Consider the following 20315-nt stretch of genomic DNA (forward strand, 5'->3'; position numbering starts at 1 on the left):
GAAGGCCAGTGCTATTTTTATAAATGAGATTAGATATTTGGTCAAATTGTCTCTTGTTTCCATGAAGATATTGCTCCAGGTCTCACGTGGAGGCCACTCCTGTGATCGTGGTTAATTTTTCTGCGCTTTCTTGCCAAAATGGCCTCACTTTCACGCACGACAACGTAGAAAAGTTTAATGAAGCTCATCATCCCATTGGCCTTCATTTCGGTTGAAGCACTGCATGCAGATTTTACAAAGCAGTCTGAGACCCTTTTTCCACGGGAATCCCAGTTCATTGGCCATGCAGTGTCTCAGGTTAGGAAGCCCTTGGTGCCATTTCCACTGGGACACAAGATTGCTTTTCCACTGAACACAACTCATCCCCGGGGTGCGGAGTGTTCTGCCTTCGACTGGAAACGGGTGATTCTCTGCTGTCTCTGTTCCACTGGTTTTACCATCAGGCCGACATCGGCAAACGCCGAGGATATAAGTAGGGGTGGAGGGGGCGTGAAATGACATCATTTGGCACTGGCATTTGGACAGTGTCCCTTTTCCGCTGGACCCTGTCCGAGTAAATTCCCAGGATTGGCCATGAGGGGCTGTACTTTTGAAGTTGAAACACTTTGCAGAGCCAAGTCTTGGAATTTAATTTCTTCAACTATGTACGCTATTTTGGCGCTCCATCCTGTAGGATGTAGGTGGTTCCTTTCATTGCACCTGAATCAATCCCTGACTAATCACAGAGCACTTCTGGTGTAGGGATTGCTTCAAGTGGAATTTGAGTTTGAGAGCATTTTGAAAACCACAGGTCTAAGTTATAGGGAAAGGTTAAGCAAGATTTTTATTCTGCGGAGCAGAAAAGGTTGAGGTTGGATTGGGTTGAGGTATTTAAAATTATTGGGGTTAAGATTGGACGTGGGTTGAGAGAAAGGGGCAGAAGTTTAGAGGAAATGTGAGGGGGGACTTTCACTCAGAGTGGTGGGTGTGTGGAATGGACTTGCAGATGAAGTGGAGGAGGCAGGCTCAATATTAGCACTTAAGGAGAAGTGGGATATGTATTTGGACAGAAAAGGAATGGAGGGTCAAGGGGCGAGTGTAGGTCAATGGAATGAGGTAGGAGAAAGTGTTCGGCGTGGACTCGAAGGGCCAAGTTGGCCTATTTCGATGCTGTAATGGTTAGAGAGGTAAAACGTGTATGTGAACATTTTGGGTCCAGTGACCATAGATTAGTTTCCAATCAATTATGGATAAGAGTGGGGTCTGCTGCAACAGCACCACTCAATCAATGCACCGGACACAGTTAATCAGGAAAGATGTTTATTCAGACTTGTTCCTCTCTTAGGTCTCTTGCCCACGACCTTACCAGAGAGAGGGGGATCTTTTTCTCTTCTATCCATTAGTGACCGGTGTCATCCTCTGTTCTGCTAATATTTTAAAACAGCACTGAGCCCACGTTAAATGTTCCACTTGAAACTCAAACATGTTACAGACTAAACCAAGCCAGTCATCTTTGCTAAAATTAATGATGAGGGAGAAAATGAAGGGAACAGAAAGCAAGGGAGGAACAGGGAGAGGATGCAGAAAATAATGCAGGCTGAATGAGAGGGGAAAGAAACCAGGCTCCAGATGATTAAGGAAGACAAGGCGAAAGAAGGAGACCCTAGGACACTGCCACCCTATGTTGAGAATGAGGACTCAAAAGGTTCCTTGTGGGCAAGGCTATCTGCATGTGCTCCCCAGCAGCCACCGTGACCAGTCCTGCATCTCGCTTGGTTCAATAAAAGGTGGTTTCAGACTTGGCTCTGACGTAAACAATTTGCTCATTTTCAAACCAACTTTCCTCCTTCCGTCATTGACGGCCATGACACTGTGCACGAGTGAGGAAGATGGGGTGAAAGATCTTGAACTGAAAGTTACCTGCAGTAATTGGAAACCTGCCTTCCAGAGAGCTTCAATCATGTGAATGTTTCACCAGTTGTTGGACTTTACCAGCGATGAAACAGCGTCCCACTCCCACAGTGTTTCCTGTTACTAACTTGGACAGGAGTAAAAAAATGATTCGAACAAAAAATTATAAACCAGGGGAAAGATGTACTCTGAAAACAACAAGAAATGTTGTTCATATCCCACTGTGCTCCCGACAGAAGTTAAAATCCAATGGGCTTCATGAACTATATCAGATCAACTCAAAACACATACGGAACTTAGCCCCAGATTATTCCTCTGCCCCCCGTCCTATTAAATGTTGAATCCTGTTGTGTGAAGAAGGAGTTGCCTGGAACGTTAGCCCATCCCAGAAAGCTCACCAGACTTGGATTGCAGATCAACACTTCAGGATGACCAGCCGCAGCTTCATTTAATGCAATGCTTATTCCCCCCCCCCCACCAAAAATCTTCAGCATTGCTTAATTGAAACTGGTCTAATTCCAAATAAGATCAGCAATACTTTCGGACCGAGTACAAAAGAGAGAGAGCTGAGGTACCTTCGAAACCCAGAACCAAATACATGCAACATATAGTGGCAGCTCTCCTTGCATCTAATCAAGCAATTTTGAGCCACTATGAACTCTTACCCAAGAGAATTCATCCAACCATCCATGAGTGCATTACTGTCAACTCGAAAGCCGAGAGGGGATTTGGTAGAGTATTTAAAATTACAAGAAGGATGGATAGAGTTGATGTGGATAGGCAATACCATTGCAAGTGGGAGAGATTGAAACAAGAGGTCTTGAGTTAAGAGGCAAAAGTTTTGAAGTAACGTGAGGGGGAACTTCTTGACTCAGAATGGTGGCTGAGTGGAGTGAGCTTCCGGGTGAAATAGTGGCAGCAGGGTCCATTTTGTCATTTAAGAGAAAATTGGAGGGGTGGGGAATGCAGAGAGGTGGTACTGGAGGAGAGTATTTAGTTCAGAACAGACGAGAAGGGCCAAATGACCTGTTTCTGTGCTGTAATTGTTCTAGGGGTAAAATGTGTGGCAGTAACTTGGAAGCCCAACATGAACCTTCCGACTCCTAAAATCAAGAAATTTAAGATGTTAGATTTTATTTGAAAGGTTTGGTAAATTTTTATAAATACTATCCACATGTTTTTTCTTTTTTTCTTTGCATCAGCAAAAATTAAATGAAATGGTTCTTGCAGTCAAGAGCAAGAGAATTCCTGCAAACCAGCCCTTGCCCACAAACACCCCCCCCCCCCCCCATTCTGGGATCAACCCATCAGCAGCGTCCACTTCAGAGACAAACCTCAGGCACAAACATCCCAAAACCATCATCCCAAGACAAGGGGTTAATTTTTTTAATCACTCTGCATTCATTTGATGTTATTTCAAATAAAAAATTAGTTTTTAATGCATATGTGAAATTAAATAATTTTTAAAAAAATAAGATGAATGAAGAATTATTTCAGGAATTATCAATCATCCACTACTCCCTTTAACCCCAGACACCAGTACTGAATGAAAAACTAAACTTGCCAGATTGACTGAGTAAACAGAGCTAAAATTGGCCAAAAGGTGCTGATGCCATCATTGATTTAAATGCAAGTGACACTGAGGACTGCATTGGGACAGAGATGGTCCATGGACAGCCAATACGGATACTTTGGGGAACAAAGCCCGCACTGCCAGTTGGGATGAATTAGATTATGACATAAGCAAATATTAGATACCCCCCCCCTCACAGAGAGACCCAGCCTTGATTTTCATTTTTTATATTGATAGATCCCAGACATCACCAAATGTACCGAGACCCCACCGCATGTTATCAGTTAAAGGCAACGTATTCCTTTCTAATGGAACTTTTACTACCTCTATTACAGGAAACATCCTCCCTGCCTCATTTGCCATTGGAACGTTAGGCCCGCTTGTCGTCACAGGGCCAGAAAACGCTTGAGTCAGAATACTGATCATCGTTCGAGGAGTGACGAAGGAATTTGTGAGCACGATAAGAATCCTGTTTCCCTCTGGTCTGAGATTGGATGGTGAGTCCTCAGCTACACATCCCTGCAACACACTCTCCTTCGCCAACACCTGCCTCACACTCCTATTCACCCCAACAGCTCTGTGCATTCCCCCTCATTCACCTGTGATTTCCCCCCCCCCACAAACCCCTGTTAACCTGCCTCCTCCACTAAAGAGTGGGTTAACACACAAACCCCTTGCAGACGGGGCCAGATTTGATTCAGAGTCATTGACTTAACAGGACCATAACACCACCTGTGGCATAAATATTTCCAAACCAATGCTCTAGGGCACTGGGAGAGCAAACAGCTCAAATTCTGCATTTGAGAAGTTTGAACTGCTGCACAACCATCAGGATCAAAGAAAACCCTAGTTTGCTTAGTTTTCAGCTGTCATAGACCACAAAAGGCTTCCAAACCAAAATTGAAAGGACTAGCCCCAAAAACAAACAAATCTCTCATAAAGCTCTAACACTCCCCTATCTAGAAGTATCATCTCCTCAAACATCTCAATGCCACAGGTGAGAAAACTGTTTTAACTCCCATCTCCAAATTAAAAAGGTGCTATTCCCTTAATTGCAGCTCTCTTGAAGGGTGGAGATGGGCCTTGTTTAAAGGGCCAGCCACAATTTACTGAGATATTTCACACCTGAATTAATTGTCCTCCTGATTCCAGCTCAGGGTTTAAAACAGGAGAGTTTCCCCACTCTCGTCACTTGCAGGTTTCAGGCAGAGATGAGGTGATGCTGCCATCAGAGGAAGGTAGGAAGCCTGGTTTTACTGTGGCTGCTTTTTCTGGGGTGGTTCTTTGAGTTGTTGGGGTGAAAGGAATCCGGTGTTTGTGGAAGCCCCTGTTTGTGGGTCGTTTGCAAACTGGTGGTTCGTGGGTATTGAGCCAGAGAAATGTGTTGCTTTAATGTGTGTGGTTTACGGTGCCTGCAACTTTAGCTCTTGTCTTGGGATGATGGTTTTGGGATGTTTGTGCCTGAGGTTTGGCTCTGAAGTTGTCGGACTCTGGCTTTCCCTTACTCTTAATTTAGTCTGTATGTGGTCTGAGTCCAGCGTGTTCTTTGAATGAAGTGATAGGAGAAGGTATTCGGTTCAACAGTCAATTTATTACACAGCACAAGAATAAAACTTAACAGAGCTCTGGGTCAGTCGTTAGTTCATAGGTCACCTGCACAGTGAGCTATTCCCCAAGACTGACCCCTATTGTCCAGTTGGCTCAGTTTATATAGATCAACCTTATCATACAGAACAAAAGTTGGCTTCCTTTGCTAGATCTTTTTGCATAAGGGTAATCACAAGTCATCTCCTGTTTTGCAGATACCTGGGGTGTAGCGCTCCCATCTTGATCCTCCAGGCCAGACTATCCTGTTGTTTTGATCAGAAATTAATTCATCACCCGATATTTCTAATCACCTTTCTGTTCTTGTCTGGCCAATTTCTGCTGTTCTCTTTAACACCTCCTCATGCCTTAATCTTCCTCCTAGACTGGTTTTCCATTCCCTTGGTTTCTTGCAGGCCATTCTTTGTTCTGGTCTGGCCTGTATCTCCTGTGCTACTCACCACCTCCTTCAGTTGGAGCTTTCCTCCTAAATCGTTTTATGAATTTTCTCTCCCTGTATTTGGGAGCAGACAATTTTGCTCAGCCAACTTCGCTCCATGCTGTGATTGCCACTTAATCACATTCCTCTTTTTCCCTGAACCATGCAGTACATATCAACTTATTAATTAATCATTTCTTTCATAATGTTTTAACCCCTAGATTCCAACAAAGTGTAGGCTGCTGATGGTTTGATCCCAGAATTGGGGTGGGGAGGGGGGCGGGGGATGTTATTTGTGGGCAAGGGCTGAGTTGGAGGCTGCAGGGAATTCTTTTGCTCTTGACTGTAAGAAGCATTTCATTTAATTTTTGCTGATGTAACCATCTTACCTTACGTGTGTGTAATATTGCAGGACAGTCGGTCGAATTTTGACCTTGGCATGTTTAACAGAAAATGACAGTGACCCAGGTTCAAATCTGTCCCTTGTGTCAGGATTTCCCCCCATCACCTTTTACAAAATGGCAAGGTGAACAGGGGCATTTGTGTGGGTCAGGGTTTTTTTTTAAATTAATTTTTAAGAGTTAGTTATATTCTTGTTAATTTTACAAGAATATAATTCAAATCCCGATACATGTGGTTGATTAATACAAATTGAGATCTACCCAGACCCACCCTCTCCACATCCCATATGAGGGACCAGAGATCTTCAACAGATGTTTTATTTAACCATAATATTGTGAATATTTCAAACCTTCACTTCAACCCACCTTTAGGAAATGTGGGGTCCAAAGATAGAATGTTCATCTTGTGAACGATACATTATTTTCCTGTGGTGAACAGTTCCGAACCTCAGCCAGTTTGCAAGATATGGCCACGCACTTTCTAGCTGTACAATTTGCAGCAATTTAAACCTGGTAAATATTCAGTTTTAATTTAAATTTAATTCCTTAACGTCTCTTTCTAATGGATCCTGTGGGAATTTTTTAAAAAATACTTATTTCAGCCAAGCTGCCCAACTTGAGGACATTGCCAAGTCAAATGCAGAAAAGTACAAATGACTTGTTAACATTTGAAACAAATCCGATTCCATGTATTTTCTTTTGAGGTGTCTGGTGAATAAAATTGTATTGAACCAGTCTATCTCATTTATAATGATCAGTCCATTTTCTATGTTCAAATCTCCATCCCATCTTTGCCTCAGTTTATGAATTCCTAATTTCTCAGCTTTTGCAGTCATTTCTACATTACTGAATAAATTTATATTCCCATGACCTGTTTCAGATGGTCAGGGCTTGTTATGACCTGTTACTGTTCTATCTGCCACTGTATTTTACATTTTGCATATCCTCTTCCTAAAGACAAGGAAAGGACTTCTTGTTGGTCATCTAATCTCATGTACCAGTTAGGGTGAGGGAACACAAAAAAAATCAACAGGAGTCTGGAAGAGTTGCTCACAGTTCACGTTAGTAATCATTCTCTGCCTGCCTGATTTCTGGTTTCCAATTTACCCAAATGTCTGAATTTCATAGCAGTCTTAAATTCTTCACTTCAAAGCAGAAACAATGCCATTCAGGGTCTGAGTGGTGCTGGGGGCTTATTGCAGCCTTTGGATCAGGTCTAACAATTTGCACCATTGTTTTGAAGATCAGGCAGGCATTTGGATATGTATGGCTCAGTAAAGGAGGTGAGAATTGATCCCTGTCTGGAATGTGCTTTTTAGCTCTCTTTCCCAGCTTTCTGGCAAAGTCTGTGTGATGGTTTCTTCATAATTCCCAGAACAAGATATTCTACAGCTAATATTCCACACACTTCACCAAATGGGGGTAGTTGTGTGAAAAAGAAGTTCCTGTCTGTGTGGATGGACAGTTTAAGGGTGAAAAAATGACCTGATGTCCACATATAGTAACTCAACCAAATTCTGTAAGGACACAAATGCTGGAGAAGCTCATCTGATCAAGCAGTGAACCTTTATAGAGTACAGATACTCGTAGCCCTGTTAAAAGGCTCAAGCCTGAAACACTGGTTGTGTATCTTTTTTTAAACTTTATTTATGAACATATAAAATACATAGTAAATAAAATAAACCAACTTCCCAAAAAAAACTATATTCCATCCCCCCTCCCCATAATTACCCCCCCCCCCAAACTCCCTCGACTGAGGGAGAGAAAAATCATATCAATTCGTTGCGGCTGAATGAAAACACCAAACCTAATTTTCCACGTCATCGCAATGCATTTACTGGCCACTGCTAATACTAACTGAATAAACTCAATTTGAGGTTTATCCATTCTTAATCCCGTTGTTCAAGTTGTAATATACCGCATTAGAAAAAGCAGTGGATCGAACATAAAAAGAGTTTCTTTAAAGTAGTTTCAAATAAATCCTCAAAGGCTTAACTTTATCACACAACCAGACAGACAAAAAAAAGTATTAATTTGAATCCCACAATGAAAACATTAGTCTGAATTACTAAATCCTTATCTTTTTTTTTCCTGGAGTTAAATACAACTGATGTAAAAAAAAAATTATAATTCACCCAATTATATCGCACATTCATCAATTTAATCCACCATCTTCACACATAGTAAGTAGTCCGTTCTTCTTGGGTTAATTCTAAAGAAGAATCTCCCATTTAATCTAAAGTTGGTTTAGCCATTTTCTGTTGTCACAAACATTTCTGAAATAGATCCCTTTTTTTGCCCCATTTACAATTTTCAATTTTAGTTAACTTGGGTATCTTCAATTCCCGCCCAAATCCACCTGTGACAGCACTTGCATGGAATGACACCCGTTTACCATGTCCCTCTGTTCAACCTCACTCCTCAGTGCCCGACCGTTCACCGTGTCTATCTTTTCTTGGTTTGCCCTTCAAAATGTGACACCTCACACTTGTCTGCATTAAATTCCATCTGCCCTTTCTCCAGCTGGTCCAGATCCTTCTGCAAGATGTCCTGGCTGTCCACAACTCCTCCGTTCTTGGTGTCAACTGCCAACTTGCTAATCCAATTCACCACATTATTGTTCCAGCACCTATCCCTGAGGCACATCTCTCATCACAGGCCTCCAGTCTGAAGAGCAATTGGTCTCACCAACTCGCTGGCTTCTCCTGCACAGCCGTTGTTTCACATCCAAAATACAGAGGACATAAGGATGGATGTTAAAATTCTCAAAGGTACATTAGTTAAAATGGTGTCAAATCACAAGGAACAGAAGTTGGCCATTCAGCCCACTGTGTCTGCTATCCCCTGATCTAAACAGTTCTCTCCTCTCATTCCAAGTTATGGCTTTTTCCCCTGATCCCTTGATACCCTGACTCATTAAACATCTATTAATTCCGCCCCCCCCCCCCCACCACTTAAACTCTCTCAACAATCCAGCAACAAATTCCATGACCTTCTGGTGAAATAAATTTCTCATCTGCTTTAAATAGGTACCTTCCAATTCTAAGACAATGTCTTTTTATCCAAGGGAAACATTATTCACATCTTCTGTCCAATCCTTTCAGCATTGGAAAGGTTTCTGAAATCTCCTCTCCTTCTTCTATACTCCAATGAAGAGTGGAGATATATCATCCTGGTAAATCTCTGCTCTCTCTCCAACATCAGCACATCCTTTTTAAGATAAACTTCGCAGTTCTCCAAATGAGGTCTCTCCCATGCCCCATCAACACCTCCCTACCCTAGAAACAAAGGCCAACATAGAATTTGCTTTCTTTTCCTGCCGATCCAACCTGGTGGTTCCCCATTCACTATGTTTTCCTGAACGAGAACCCCCCAAGTCCCTTGACACTTGAAATAATTACATGTAATTTCTGTAACAAATTTGAAATTTTTGGAAAGATTTGGGAATCCTATTTATAAACTGTAGGAATTAAGTTGTAATCGCCCAACCTGAACCTTCTGACTCCTAAAATCAAGAAAATTTGTTAGATTTTATTTGATAGTTTTTTAGTAATTTTTTTATAAATACTTTCCAGATGTTATCTTTCTTTTCTATTGGGTTGTTGGGCAGGGGGAATTAAAAAAAATACTATGTATTAATTTTTCATTATCTTTGAATGAGAAATTTACGTACGCATTTAATGCATGTGAAATTAAAATTTTCAAAGAGAAGCTTAACATAACGTAATACATTTTGCTTATTTTCAAGAGTTGTGGAGAGTGAGGAGGGTTTTCATGGAGTAGAAAAGGATTTGGACTGTTTGGAAAGATGGCAGATGGAGTTTAATGTAGGTAAGTGTGAGGGGCTTTATTTTGGTAAGAATAACCAAGACGTATGCAGTGAAGGGGAGGGCATTGAAGAACAGAGGGATCTTGGAAGAATGGTTCAATGGACAATAGGAGCAGGAGTAGGCCCTTCTGCCTGTCGAGCCTTCAGTGACCGCCATTTCACAGGTCATGGCTGATCACTACTATCAGTACCCCTTTCCAGCCTTATCCCCATAACCCTGAACTCCTTTGCCCACAAGAGTCTTATCTAACTCTCTTTTGAACATAATCAGCGAATCTGCCTCTACCACTCTCTGTGGCAGAGCATTCCACAGATTCACACTTCTCTGGGTAAAACAATGTTTTCTCATCTCCGTCCTAAAGGGCCTACCCTGTATTCTTAAACTATGGCCTCTAGTCCTCGTCTCCCCCATCACTGGGAACAAGTAATCCGACTTCACCCTGTCCATCCCCCTGATAATTTTGTATACCTCAATCATGTCCCCCCTCATCCTTCTAAACTCCATCGGATACAAGTCTAGTTTTTCTAGCCTTTCAGCATATGTCAACCCCGCCATTGCTGGAACTAACCTTGTAAATCTGTGCTGCACATCCTCTATAGCTAGTATGTCCTTCCTCAAAATTGGAGACCAGAACTGGACACAATACTCCAGGTGGGGTCTCACCAGGGCCCTGTACAACTGCAGAAGGGCGTCTCTGTTCCTATACTCCAATCCCCTCTTTATGAAAGCCAACATGCCATTTGCCCATTTCACAGCTTTCTGAACGTGCTTGTTAGCCTTCAGTGACCGGTGAACAAATACACCCAGATCCATTTGCTCCTCCCCACTCCCTAGCTTGTCTCCATTTAAATAATACTCAGCTTTCCTATTATTGCCCCCAAAATGGATAACCTCACATTTGCTCACATTTAACGTTATCTTCCATTCAGCAGCCCACACCCCAAACCTGTCCAAGTCCCTCTGCATTTTCCTGACATCCTCCTCACACCCCACACCGCCACCCTGTTTAGTGTCATCTGCAAATTTGCTCATGTTATTAATAATCCCCTCATCCAAATCATTTACATAAATTACAAACAACTGAGGACCCAATACCGATTCCTGCGGCAATCCACTCGTCACATCCTGCCATCCTGAAAAAGACCGGCTTACTCCAACCCTTTGTTTCCTATTTCTTAACCAATTTCCTATCCATGTCAGCACCTTACCTCCAATACCATGCTCCCTGATCTTACCCACTAGTCTCCCGTGCGGTACCTTATCAAAGGCCTTCTGGAAGTCCAAACACACCACATCCACTGGCTCTCCCAAGTCCACCCTCTTTGTCACATCCTCGAAAAATTCCAGAAGGTTAGTCAAGCATGACTTACCCTTAAGGAATCCATGCTGACTAGCGCTTATACTATTATTTCTGCCTAAGTGTTCTGCTATGACTCCTTTTATGAAAGATTCCAATATCTTCCCCACCACTGACATCAGGCTGACCGGTCTATAATTTCCCGTTTTCTCCCTCCCTCCCTTCTTAAAAATCGGCACCACATCAGCTACTCTCCAATCCTCAGGGACCTCCCCCGAATCTATTGAACTTTGGAAAATGTCGACCAGTGCCTCCACAATTTCCATAGCAACTTCTTTCAGCACCCTGGGATGCAGCCCATCAAGCCCTGGGGATTTATCAGCCCTCAGTCCCAACAATTTACTCACAACCTCCTCCTTCTAGATCTGGATATGCATTAGATCCCCTACTTCCCCAGGAAAGTTCCCCAAGTCTCTTGATACCGCATGACCACTACCCCCTAACTGACCATAACCTATATTCTCCTTGGTGAAGACAGATGCAAAGTATTTGTTAAATTCCTCAGCTAACTCATTGTTTCCGGTAATAATTCCACCCTTTTCCATTCTTAATGGGCCAATTTTGGACCGAACCAATTTCTTCCTCTTCACATATTTAAAAAAACTTTTGCTATCCTCCATTATATTATTTGCTAATTTCCTCTCGTACTTCATTTTCCCCTCTCTTATGACTTTCTTAGTTACCCTCTGATGCTCTTTGAAGGTTTCCCAATCCTCTAACTTCCCACTCCGCTTCGCTATCTTATACTTACACCCTTTGGATTTGATATTGCACTTGATTTCATTAGTTAGCCACGGCTACCATTTGCATCTCCTAGAGCCTTTCCTCCACTTTGGAATAAATTTGTCTTGAATCCTGTAAAAAAATGTCCAAAAATACCTGCCATTTTCCCCAGTTGTCCTCCCAGCTAGTGTATCTTTCCATTTTATTTTGGCTAGCTCCTCCCTCATAGCTGCATAATCCCCTTTATTTAACTGCAGTACAGATGCTTCCGACTTCCTTTCTTTTTCCCTTTCTAATTGCAGCTCAAAAGTAACCATACCATGCTCACTATTCCCTAATGACTCCCCTACATCGAGGTCACTTATTAACTCTGCGTTGCTGCACAGCACCAAGTCCAGAATCGACTTCCCCATGCTATGTTCCTCCACTAGCTGCTCCAAGAAAGTATCTCGTAGACATTCAATAAACTCACTCTCTTGTGTTCCTGCCCCCGTCTGATTATCCCAGTCCACCTTCATGTTGAAGTCCCCCATAACTACTGTATTGCTACCACTTTGACATGCCACTCTTAATTCCTGATTTATACTTCTACCGAGATCTGAGTTAATTTTCGGAGGCCTGTAAATCACCCCCATTATGGTCTCATGCCTTTACAATTTCTTAATTCTATCCAAACAGACTCTACCCACCTGTTTCAATGTCTTTCCTTTCAAACGCCTGAATTTCATTTCTTACCAACAGAGCTACCCCACCTCCTCTTCCTAACTTTCTGTCTTTTCTATAGGACGTGTACCCGGGTACATTGATTTCCCAATCCTGCCTTTCCCGCAGCCATGTCTCCGTAACTCCGACAATGTCATAACCTCCCATTGCCATTTGCGCCTCAAGCTCATCCATTTTATTCCTTACACTCCGTGCATTCATACACAATACCTTGATACCATATCTCCATTCTCCCTCCATCTTTGTTCTCGATGCACTTGCCCCTACTCTCCTATCACTTTTAGTTCCCTTTTTCCTTATTGTTTCACCGTCTAACAGAACCACCCCTATATTCACTTTCCTATCTGCTTCCCTATCAGTCCTGTTCCCTTCCCCCTGCCAAATTAGTTTTAAATTTGAAGGTGGATTCCCATGGAGATAGAAGGCTTTGGGTACGCTGGCCTTTATAAATCATAGCATGGAATATAGGATCTGGGGAGGTGATGTTCAGAGTGTTGGTGAGGCCAAGTTTGGAGTATTGTATGCCGTTCTGGACTCCAAATTCTAGGAAGGATATCAATAAGGTAGAGAGAGTGCAAAGAAGTTTGACGAAAATGTTGCCTGGATTGCAGTATTTTGAATACGTAGAAAGATTGAGTAGACTGGGACTTCATTCATTGGAGCGTAGAGGGTTGAGCGGGGATTTGATAGAGGTATTTAAAATTATCAAGGGAATAAGCTGTGAATAGGCTCTTTCCCCTAAGGGGAGCAGAGATTGGAACAAGGGGTCATAAGTTAAGGGGCAAAACTTGAGAAGTAATACAAGAGGATACTTCTTCACTCAGAGTGGTGGCTGAGTGGAATGATCTACTGGAAGAAGTTGCGCCAGGGTCAATTCTGTCATTTAAGATGAGGTTATATGAGTACATGGATGCGAGGGGGTGGGAGGGTTATGGGCAAGGGAAGTAGGTAGGTGGAACTCGTGGAGTTTCACGTAAATCGGTGCTTTAGGTGCCATGAGCAAGTTGGCTCTTTCTTGCACTCGACTTGATTACGTGAAACCTTTCTGGGATAGAATCAAGGAACTTATTAAAATTTAAACTTTCACTTGATCCTAAGGTATTTTTATTGGGTGATATGAAGAAATTGAGTTTAGAATTAAAATTAGATGAGTCTCAAATTGCTCTTTGAGATTGGCTTTAGCTGGGGCTAGAAAATGACGAGTATTCAATGGTGGCATTCAGAAAGGAGGTCTTGTATTCCATTAGAAAAGATAACGTATAATACAAGCCTCGTCTACCAGTGGAAATATTAAACAGGCAGAATACTATTCATAGTCTGAAAATGAGAGGTTTTCTGTATAAAAGAGATCAGGAAGAACTTCTTTAGCCAGAGGGTCGTGGATGTGTGGAACTCACTGCGGCATACAGCAGTGGAAGCCAGATCGCTGGGAGTATTTTAAAAAGAACGACAAATATCTCATTAGTGAGGGCATCAAGGGATTATGGGGGAAAGGCCAAAAATGAGAACTAGTGTAGAGTAGCTTAGTGTAGATTTATGGAACAGACTCGATGGGCCTAGTGGCCTGGTTCTGTTCCTTTGTCTGTGATCACTAATGGAGTTATTTCAGAAATGTACAGAAAAAAAGCTCCTAAATTAGAAATTCATAAATCAAGATTAAAATGGGAATCTGATTTGAAAGTTAAAATATGAAAATCATTAAGTACAACTAAAATTATTAATGTCAGGTCGAGACTGGCACAATATAATCTTTTCTACATCGATTATACTTGAAACCCAATTTAAATAAATTTAATTTGACATTATTAGATTTGTCTTGGATGTAATAAAGTAGGTTCTTTTATGTGGATAAATGTGAGGTGATCCACTTTGGAGGCAAGAACAGGAAAGAGGACTATTATCTCAACGGTATCTGTTTAGGAAATGCAGAGAGACTTGGGTGTTGCTGTGCATCAGTCGTTGAAAGTGGGCACGCAGGTGCAACAGGCGGTGAGGAAGGCATTCATAGCAAGAGGATTTGAGTACAGAGATCCTGCTGCAGCCGTACACGGCCTTGGTGAGACCACACCTGCAATACTGCGTGCCATTTTGGCCTCTTTAATCCGAGGAAGGACATCCTCGCCGTGGACTGTGTGCAGAGAAGATTCACTAGACTGATACCAGGGATGGAAGGACTTGCAGATGAAGAAAGGTTGGATAGACTAGGCTTGTATTCTCTGGAATTTAGGAAATTGAAGGGGGATCTTATAGAAACAAAATTCTAAAGGGTTTAGACAGGCTAGATGCGGGTAGGTTGTTTGCAATGCTGGGAAAAACAGAACCAGGGGTTACAGTTTAAGGATAACCATACTATAACCATATAACCATTTACGGAGCGGAAACAGGCCATGTTGGCCTTTCGAGTCCGCACCAGTTCACTGATTTTATGCGCCCTCTTCAGGCATTGGGGGAAGGTTTTCAGGACCGAGATGAGGAAAGATTTCTTCTCTTGGAGGATGATGGATCTATGGAATTCTTTGCTACAGAAAGTAGTTGAGGCTGGTTCCTTGTCAATGTTCAAGAGTAGGTTAGAATTGGCCCTTGTGGCTAAGGGGATCAGGAGGTATGGAGAGAAGGCAGGAACTGGGTACTGATCAGCCATGATCGTATTGAATGGCAGGGTAGGTTTGAAGGGCCAAATGGCCGAATCCTGCACCTATTTTTCTATGTTTATATATTCTACTTGGGTTTGTCCAAAATATATACATTTTGGTCCAAAATTAAAATTTTGAACACTCCCAATGGATCCTAGAATATTTTTCCTGGAAGGGACTAAAAATATTTGGATTAAACGGGATTTTTACAGGTTGCTTTAGCTGGTTCATATTTGGAGAACCAAGTCACCAAATTTCAGAATCCATGTGATTGAAGAAGTGCAGAGATTGGTTAGGATATTGCTGGGACTTGAAGGTGAACCCACCAGGGCCTACAGCTGGTCCTCAATGTTGTCGACACATTCTTGGAAAGTGTGACTTGAAGTGAAATGAAGGTTTTACCATGGGCTCAATGATCAAAAATAAGAGAAGTTCCTATTGGGCGATCCTGTCTCTCAATCCACCACAATCTCTGAACCTCTGAATTGTAGTTGTGGCCTCCCCGTTCTTTTCTGAGCTGAGACCAATATTGATGTTTAGGTCATGGTTACAGATGGGCTGGAAATACTGAAGAAGTTTCCTCTTGCCTTACTCAGTTGCAGTGTCCATACTGGATGTGTAACCCTGGCCATTGATCAGCAGATCCAGAGAACACAGCACAGTACAGGCCCTTCAGGCCTTGATGTTGTTCTAGCCCATATATTCATTCCTTAAATATAACGTACTAAACAATGGTTCTCAACCTTTTTCCTTGCATTCATATACCACTTTTAGTGGTAAGTGGGTGGAAAGAAAGTTCAAACCCTATTTTAAAATAATCATATGAACAATCTAGAACCGTCATTCTCAACCTTCCCTTCCCACTCACCTACCACATGAAGCAATCCCTTAATGTTCAGAGATTACTTAAGGTGGTAGGTGAGTGAGAAGATAAAGGTTGAGATCCTTTTTCTGCAGGCAAACTAATTCTGAATCCACACAACCAAGGTTCCACAGATCCTTTGCCTCATGACTATCAGAATGAATCTACCCTGGGCAACCCTGTCAAAGGCCTCACTAAAATCCACACACCCCACATCCACTCCCCTGCCCTTCATTTGTTATTTCATTGTTTTCAAACACTTTCTTTCCCCACCACACTTTTAAGTTATCCCTGTCTAATCACGGAACCAACAGTCAAAGGACAAGGCCAGTGCCATTTTTATAAATGAGATTTGATATTTGCTTAAGTTGTCGTTTGTTTCCATGAAATTACCTCAAAGATATTGCTGCGGGTCGTCTGTGGAGGCCACTCCTGTGATCGCGGTTCGTTTTACTGCGCTTTTTTGGTCAAAATGGCCACACTTTCACGCACGACCACGCCGTACATGGAAAGATTAATGATGCCTGGCGTCCCATTGGCCTGAAATATTCTATTAAATTTTATTAAAATTTTCAAAGGAAAGCTTAACATAACGTAATACATTTTGCTTATTTTCAAGTTGTGGAGAGTGAGGAGGGTTTTCATGGACTACAAAAGGATTTGGACTATTTGGAAAGATGGCAGATGGAGTTTAATGTAGGTAAGTGTGAGGTACTTTACTTTGGGAAGAATAACCAAGACGTATGCAGTGAAGGGGAGGGCATTGAGGAACAGAGGGATCTTGGAGGAATGGTTCAATAGACAATAGGAGCAGGAGTAGGCCCTTCGGCCTGTAAAGCCAGCACCACCATTTTACAGATCATGGCTGATCACTACTATCAGTAACCCTTTCCAGCCTTATCCCCATAACCCTTAACTCCTTTGCCCACTAGAGTCTTTTCTAACTCTCTTTTGAACATAATCAGCGAATCTGCCTCTACCACCCTCTGTGGCAGAGCATTCCACAGATTCACATTTCTCTGGGTAAAAAAATGTTTTCTCATCTCCGTCCTAAAGGACCTACCCTGTATTCTTAAACTATGCCCTCTAGTCCTCGTCTCCCCCATCACTGGGAACAAGTAATCCGACTTCACCCTGTCTGTGCCCCTGATAATTTTGTATACCTCAATCATGTCCCCCCTCATCCTTCTCAACTCCATCGGATACAAGTCCAATTTTCTCGCCTTTCAGCATATGTCAACCCCGCCATCCCTGGAACTAACCTTGTAAATCTGCTCTGCACATCCTCTATAGCTAGTATGTCCTTCCTCAAAATTGGAGACCAGAACTGGACACAATACTCCAGGTGGGGTCTCACCAGGGCCCTGCAGAACTGCAGAAGGGCGTCTCTGTTCCTATACTCCATCCCCTCTTTATGAAAGCCAACATGCCATTTGCCTTCTTCACAGCTTTCTGAACGTGCTTGTTAGCCTTCAGTGACCGGTGAACAAGTACACCCAGATCCATTTGCTCCTCCCCACTCCCTAGCCTGTCTCCATTTAAATAATACTCAGCTTTCCTATTATTGCCCCCAAAATGGATAACCTCACATTTGCTCACATTGAACGTCATCTTCCATTCAGCAGCCCACACCCCCAACCTGTCCAAGTCCCTCTGCATTTTCCTGACATCCTCCTCACACCCCACACCGCCACCCAGTTTAGTGTCATCTGCAAATCTGCTCATGTTATTAATAATCCCCTCATCCAAATCATTTACATAAATTACAAACAACTGAGGACCCAATAACGATCCCTGCGGCACTCCACTCGTCACATGCTGCCATCCTGAAAAAAACCCGCTTACTCCAACCCTTTGTTTCCTATTTCTTAACCAATTTCCTATCCATGTCAGCACCCTACCTCCAATACCATGCTCCCTGATCTTGCCCACTAGTCTCCCGTGTGGTACCTTATTAAAGGCCTTCTGGAAGTCCAAATACACCACATCCACTGGCTCTCCCAAGTCCACCCTCTTTGTCACATCCTCGAAAAATTCCAGAAGGTTAGTCAAGCATGACTTACCCTTAAGGAATCCATGCTGATTAGCCCTTATACTATTATTTCTGCTTAAGTGTTCTGGTATTACTCCTTTTATGATAGATTCCAATATCTTCCCCACCACTGACGTCAGGCTGACCGGTCTATAATTTCCCGTTTTCTCCCTCCCTCCCTTCTTAAAAATCGGCACCACATTAGCCACTCTCCAATCCTCAGGGACCTCCCCCGAATCTATGGAACTTTGGAAAATGTCGACCAGTGCCTCCACAATTTCCATAGCAACTTCTGGGATGCAGCCCATCAGGCCCTGGGGATTTATCAGCCCTCAGTCCCAACAATTTACTCACAACCTCCTCCTTCTAGATCCGGACATCCATTAGATCCCCTACTTCCCCAGGAAAGTTCCCCAAGTCTCTTGACTTATATCCTCCTTGGTGAAGACAGATGCAAAGTATTTGTTAAATTCCTCAGCCAACTCCTTGTTTCCGGTAGTAATTCCACCCTTTTCCATTCTTAATGGACCAATTTTAGACCGAACCAATTTCTTCCTCTTCACATATTTAAAAAAGCTTTTGCTATCCTCCATGACATTATTTGCTAATTTCCTCTCGTACTTCATTTTCCCCTCTCTTATGACTTTCTTAGTTACCCTCTGATGCTCTTTGAAGGTTTCCCAATCCTCTAGCTTCCCACTCCACTTCGCTATCTTATACTTACTCCCTTTGGATTTGATAGTGCACTTGATTTCATTAGTTAGCCACGGCTGCCATTTGCATCTCCTAGAGCCTTTCCTCCACTTTGGAATAAATTTGTCTTGAATCCTGTAAAGAATGTCCAAAAATACCTGCCATTTTCCCCAGTTGTCCTCCCAGCTAGTGTAACTTTCCATTTTATTTTGGCTAGCTCCTCCCTCATAGCTGCATAATCCCCTTTATTTAACTGCAGTACAGATGCTTCCGACTTCCTTTCCTTTTCCCTTTCTAATTGCAGCTCAAAAGTAACCATACCATGGTTACTATTCCCTATGGCTCCCCTACATTGAGGTCACTTATTAACTCTGCGTCGCTGCACAGCATCAAGTCCAGAATCGACTTCCCCGTGGTAGGTTCCTCCACTAGCTGCTCCAAGAAAGTATCTCGTAGACATTCAATAAACTCACTCTCTTGTGTTCCTGCCCCCGTCTGATTATCCCAGTCCACCTTCATGTTGAAGTCCCCCATAACTACCGTATTGCTACCACTTTGACATGCCACTCTTAATTCCTGATTTATACTGCCACTGATATCTGAGCTACTTTTCGGAGGCCTGTAAATGACCCCCATTATGGTCCTCATGCCTTTACAATTTCTTAATTCTATCCAAACAGACTCTACCCACCTGTTTCAATGTCTTTCATTTCATTTCTTACCAATAGAACTACCCCACCCCCTCTTCCCAACTTTCTGTCTTTTCTATAGGACGTGTACCCGGGAACATTGATTTCCCAATACATTTGTGGGAATTCGGTCGTGTCCACAGGATAAAGGGAATCTCAGGGTTGGATGTGATGTTGTGTACGTTCTCTGCCAATCAATGGGAAATCTCCAAATCTTCAATCTTGGTGCAAGAGCCCACGAGGAACAAAGCAACCATCTCCTGTCCAAGCTGCAGATTGCAAGGGCTGTAAAGTGCTGCCACCGCCTGTTCACACCCAGTACTGCATGCATGAAGCGAGAGGGAGAGAGAGAGAGAGAGATCTAGGTATAATACCACCACCTGGTGTCCGGACTCACGAACTACAGGATACATGATTTTTATTTTTCATGGGAGTGTTGGAGAATGAGAGGAGACTTGATTAAGGTTAACAAAATAGAGCAAGATGGATAATACGGAGCTCCAATGAACAGGGAGGTCTCACCTGTGAAGGAGCAAGTGTGAGATCTCCCAGTTCATTCTTGCTCAGGCAGTGGTGGCCAATTCAAGACAGCTCCAATTAGGGGAAGAGAATATGCTGTTTCAGGTCATGGGTTTGAAACGGTTTCCCCAGTTGTGCCATTCAGACTCAAGAGAGCAGATGCTTGCAGACAGGAAGGAAACCTAGTTTTATTGTGGAGAATTGCTTGTTTTTTGGGGTGAAGGTTGTTTGTGGTCTGAGATTCCTAAATATTTTACAATGGAAGCAGCACTTTTCCTTGTGCCTGATTGCTACATAGTGGGTAAAATGTCTCAAATCTATCGCTCAGCCAGTACTTTTGGTCATTGATTTGGAGAGAGAGTGATGG

The sequence above is a fragment of the Narcine bancroftii genome, unplaced genomic scaffold (assembly GCF_036971445.1).
Source record: "Narcine bancroftii isolate sNarBan1 unplaced genomic scaffold, sNarBan1.hap1 Scaffold_192, whole genome shotgun sequence".
NCBI classification, from domain to species: Eukaryota; Metazoa; Chordata; class Chondrichthyes; order Torpediniformes; family Narcinidae; genus Narcine; species Narcine bancroftii.